The following is a 6,110-nucleotide window of genomic DNA, read 5'->3' as shown; positions in this document are numbered from 1 at the left end:
GCCGCCATGTTGTGGAGTAGCTGTGTGTTTTGTTGAAGAGAAACTGTTTGGCCATCCAAAAGAGGACACGACTAGAAATCAGTGGTTAAGTTGTATTTCAACACTGTTCCAGAACAGTCCAACCCAAATATGCAGATGTGTGCTGTGCATTTCATGGAGGATGAGGACTGTTTCCTGAACCAGTAACCTGTAATGCATCTGTGGCAGAACGGCTGTTTCTATTAAGTTGGTTAGTTCAAACTTTGCAAGGACAGTCTGGCGCTTCTGACTCACAGCCTGTAGGTAAATTTTTTTATATTTAAATAATTTGCCACTGATGATTCAAATGCGAGTTTTGAGCAGTAGAGTAGGCTTGTTGTTTGTTGTTTCTCAGATCACAAATGCAGACATGGTTTTATGTTTATGCAGTGCGATACGTAAAGCAACACGTAAAAAGACAGTATAAGTCATTATAATCAGTAATTATGTCCCCACTGGATGCAACAAATGCCTCTTTTGTAATGGGTTTTATTTGTTTTGTCTCATCTAGTGAAGTCCGCGACTGAATCTTTCTATTTAACCGGATCTTCTTAATGAGCCGGTTGAACCAGTTCACCAAATCGATCTGAAACGTTTGAAACGGTTCGCGTCTCCAGTACACACTAACTTAAGTTATTTGGTTTATAAACGTGCCTTACACTCCCTCTGACACGAAATAAACCAATATCCCGAGTTATTCAGTTACTCTTAACAGTACATTAACTGAACTGCTAAAAGAGAACCGATAATGGCATGTGCACGAACAGAGCAGCTGGACTGAGTCTCGTGCTCCTGGCCTGGGAGACGGCATAGTATGTTAAGGGGCGTAACATTTCCGTCACACACTTGAGGGATTCAGCCAATCACAAGGCACTGAATAGCTGGCCAATCAGAGCACACCTCACTTTTCAGACCTAATGAGCTTTGTAAAAATGTACATGTTTCAGAAAGGCGGGGCATAGAGGAGAAACAATAATATACATTATATGGAAAATAATGTGTTTTTTGAACCACATAAACACATTTCATTACACCAAATACACAAAATAATGTTCTTTTTAACAGCATCATATGACCCCTTTAAGTAATTTTAAAGTTATGAGTTTATATTTCTTTAAAATAGGAATTAAAATTATAATTTAGTTTAAATTCTTTTTAGTTTTTTTTTCTAGGTCACTAAAATCTGAAATTCAACTTTTCACTCAAATTATTATGTTGATAATATAATTTATTCTAATAAATAAATAAATAACCACTGGACGAGCTCGATACACCGTTCAAAAGCAGCGGAGCTTTTGTTATGCCACAGTTGACTGCTTCCGCTCCTTCCAGTCGTGCGTATGTGGGGAAAAAAAGCATCGCTGTTTAATCATACTAGATACTTTTGAAAGTTCTTTTATAATGTTACTCTGTTCAGTCGTCACTGGTCAAGGCAACACAGTGTCAGTCACTCATTAAAGGAAGGTTAATATTTAATGTAATGAAGCTTGCTAAATAAAGCTGGAATATGTGCAGTGGTTCAAACTAGTTATGCACTACATATGAAATAGAATTGACTGACGAATAGTCTGCAAGTTATTTGAATCTAACCTAGTGGAATATCATTCTGGAAGGCTCTGACCCAATTTAACCCCTGGCCATTATTCCCATAGTTTACAATGTTGACTTGACTTGTGCGTTCTATTAAAGTCATCCTTCCATTTCTAGTTCCCACTGACTAATACAGCCTGGCTTTTAGACTGCTTACCAGCAACTGGTATAAATAGCACAAGCTCTCAGGAACATCTGAGAGCTTAAATCTTCCTCCCTCTTTCATTTGCTTTTCCCAGACGCAGGATAAAATCTAACAGAGTCAATCCCGTTCACTTAAACTGTTTCCTTTAACACTTTTCCCTGCCATAATTCATAAATGGTTTACACTAAATGTAAAGTTAGTAGCTATAAAAATCCTGTGGGTATATAATGGGATTAAGTTGCCAACACAAAGAGAAATTAATTGTCTATACATGTCTCTTCTTTGACAGGAGCTTGTCTCCTCCTCTCCCTCCCACTCCTTATCTTACTTCACGTCTGTACCAGGTTAGAACCAAGTTCATTTGTCTTGCTAAATTCTTAAGCGCAGCAGCTAAATAAGAACAGTCTGCTGGTAATGATGTGGTGCCCCATGGATCAGGGTGTTATATATAAAGAGTGTGTGGGCGATGTTTTGCAACTCTCTGAATGCCTGTATTGTCGCAGTGTCCATCATAGAAACTGATCAAAGTATGCATAGTGGTGTGAGGGGGTAGTCGAGGTCACAGCGAAGGCTAAAAGCTATGATCAATTGTGCAGATGTGTGCGGAGAGGCTTCAGAATATGATATGGTTTGTTTAGGTTCAATAGTTCATCGAAACAGAACATACCACTCATTTTCTGACTCTGACTGGTGAAAATAGTCTTTCACTTTCACACTGAGAACCGTGTGCTGTTGTTTTGCTTGAGTAAAAATTAAGTAATTATCACAACATGAATACTCACAATTGATATAAAAAAAAGACACTACATTTTCACTTGATATTCCAAAAAAATTGTCAAATTAATCATGGACCCCAAAATTAAAGCATTCAAAGTCATTACATGATTGTGGCAGACAACAGCATGGAATTGATTATTATAAAGCTTGAAACTGACATTATACAGTATCAAGCTTGAATGCTTCAGATGGTAGGAAAATTTCTGAACCACAGGGAGTGTTATTTTTATTTATTTATTTATTTATTTATTTATTTATTTATCTATTTATTTATTTATTTATTTATTTATTTATTTATTTATTTATTTTCACAATAAAATCACAATAATTAACCAAATATTAATCTAAATAATATTACTGTAATATTTTAATAATAAGAATTATTATTATTATTATTATTATTTAATACATTTTTCATTTTCTGCATTTATTTGATCACAAAAATACAGAGGGAAAAAAACAGTAATCTTGCAAAATGTTATTACAATATAAAATGGTTTCTATTTTAATATCCTTTAAAATGTAATTTATTTCTGTTATGCAAATCTGAATTTCCATCAGCCATTACTCCAGTATAAACTGTCACATGAAATCGTTCTGATATGCTGATTTATTATTAGAATTATCAATTTTGGCAACAGTTGTGCTGCCAAATATTTTATTTTATTTTTTTTTACTTTTTTTTGGAAACTGCAATACTTTTTTCAGGATTCTTTGATGAACAAAAAGTTAAAAAGAAAAGCATTTATTCAAAATATAAATATTTTATAACAATCGAAATCTTTGCTATCACTTCTTAACAATTTAACACATCCTTGCTGAATAAAAGTTTTAATTTCTTTCAAAAAAAGAAAGAATAAAAATTTACTGACCCCAAACTTTTGAACTGTAGTGAATATTGTTAGAAAATATTTCTATTTTAAATAAACATTCTTCTTTTTAACTTTTAATTCATTAAATAATCCTGAAAAAAAGGTATCACAGGTTCCAATTTTTTTTTTAAAAAAAATAAAAAAATATTAAGCAGCACAACAGTAGATTTTTCTTATATGCCAAAAATCATTAGGATATCAAGTATAAAGATCATGTTCCATGAAGATATTTTTGTAAATTTCCTAATGTAAATTATATATTAAATATTAAGTATATTAAAACGTAGTTTTTGATTAGTAGTGTGCATTGCTAAGAACTTCATTTGGACAACTTTAAAGGTGATTTTCTCAATATTTAGATTTTTTTGCACCCTCAGATTCCAGATATCCATACATCAGCAAAACATCCAAATATTCTCATAAACCATATAAAAAATAAAACAATATAAATCCAACATACACATCATACATCAAAATCTCAATTTCGAAAAAATGGACCCTTATGACTGTTTTTCATAAGTGTCACATACACTACCGGTCAAAAGTTTGGGATCAGAGGGATTTTTATTGGGTTTTTTTTAGGTGTTTCTTATGCTCATCAAGGCTGCATTTATTTGATCAAAAATACAGGAAAAAATTTAATATTGTGAAATATTATTATGATGTAAAATAATGTTTTTCTATTTTAATATACATTCAAATCTAATTTATTCCTGTGGTGCAAAGCTGAATTTTCAGCATAATTACTCCAGTCTTCAGTGTCATATGATCCTTCAGAAATCATTCTAATATGCTGATTTATTATCAGTGCTGGAAACCTATAATTTTGACCCATACAATGTGTTTTTGGCTATTGCTACAAATATACCCCAGCGACTTAAGACTGGTTTTGTGGTCCAGGGTCACATATATAGTTTTTTTCTTTAGAAAATGTTATGTATTTAAAATATATTATACTGTATATAAACAAAATGTATGTACTTTAAAGTATTACATGTTAGCAATATTAACGATTGTCCATCGCAATAATCAGAGCAGAATATCTTGATGAGCAGGGACAGAAGAAATTTGCAAGTACTTAGACAACCAGCCCAGTCAGAACACTGGGTTTGGTCTACGTCAAAGGGCTGATATTTTACTAACCTCCCTTTTGCGAAGTGACACAAAACGGTATCTATATCAGGGCAGAAAGGGAATGGCTTCTTTCTTGGGCCTGTCAAAAGGCAGGCTGGTGTTATTTCAGCATGGAGAAAAGAAACAACCCTTAGGGGCAATATCAATCGCCATATAATGTGCCTTTCAGTGGACTTGTCACTCTATGAAACAGCAAACCAAACCAGCTCTCACAGCATGCAAAGATGACAGAAAACAGTTCTTTTAACAAGAACAAATCATTATTGGCCGCTGTCCCTATTGTTGTTTAAAATCTGCTCAGCATTCCAAAACCTGCATTACTTTCTTACTTCTGTGGAACACAAAAGGATTAAAAAAAAAGAGTTAGGAGGAACAAAATGAATGTTGATGGTGACCAGGGATCGTCAAGCTTCAAAAAGTACAAAAAACACCATAAAGCATCAAGAAGTAATTTTTATAGATTTCCTTGAGGAAAAGACTAAAATACAAGTTGTTATTCTGAAATCCTTGCTTGACAAACATGACCACCATTCATTTTCAATGGAAATAGCAGATTGGACATGCTTTAAATAGCTTGATTTGTGTCCCACAGAAGGCGTTAAATCATATTGGGTAACACTTTCTTTTATAGTGTCTTTGTTACACGTTACGTGTACTTATTATACAAACCCGATTCCAAAAAAGTTGTGACACTGTACAAATTGAGAGTAAAAAAGGAATGGAATAATTTACAAATCTCACAAACTTATATTTTATTCACAATAGAATATAGATAACATATCAAATGTTGAAAGTGAGACATTTTGAAATGTCATGCCAAATATTGGCTCATTTTGGATTTCATGAGAGCTACACATTCCAAAAAAGTTGGGACAGGTAGCAATAAGAGGCTGGAAAAGTTAAATATACATATAAGGAACAGCTGGAGGACCAATTTGCAACTAATTAGGTCAATTGGCACATGATTGGGTATAAAAAGAGCCTCTCAGAGTGGCAGTGTCTCTCAGAAGTCAAGATGGGCAGAGGATCACCAATTCCCCCAATGCTGCGGCGAAAAAAAAATAGTGGAGCAATATCAGAAAGGAGTTTCTCAGAAAAAAAATTGCAAAGAGTTTGAAGTTGTCATCATCTACAGTGCATAATATCATCCAAAGATTCAGAGAATCTGGAACAATCTCTGTGCAAAAGGGTCAAGGCCGGAAAACCATACTGGATGCCCGTGATCTTCGAGCCCTAAGATGGCAATGCATCATATATAGGAATGCTACTGTAATGGAAATCACAACATGGGCTCAGGAATACTTCCGGAAAACATAGTCGGTGAACACAATCCACCGTGCCATTCGCCGTTGCCGCTAAAAACTCTATAGGTCAAAAAAGAAGCCATATCTAAACATGATCCAGAAGCGCAGGCGTTTTCTCTGGGCCAAGGCTCATTTAAAATGGACTGTGGCAAAGTGAAAAAAAAAGTGGACTAAAGAGGACAAGGACAATCCAAGTTGTTATCTGTGGTCAGTTCAGAAGCCTGCATCTCTGATGGTATGGGGTTGCACAACTGCGTGTGGCATGGGCAG

Source organism: Cyprinus carpio, chromosome A19 (genome assembly GCF_018340385.1).
Source record: "Cyprinus carpio isolate SPL01 chromosome A19, ASM1834038v1, whole genome shotgun sequence".
NCBI classification, from domain to species: Eukaryota; Metazoa; Chordata; class Actinopteri; order Cypriniformes; family Cyprinidae; genus Cyprinus; species Cyprinus carpio.
Note: the sequence above shows the minus strand (reverse complement) of the source record.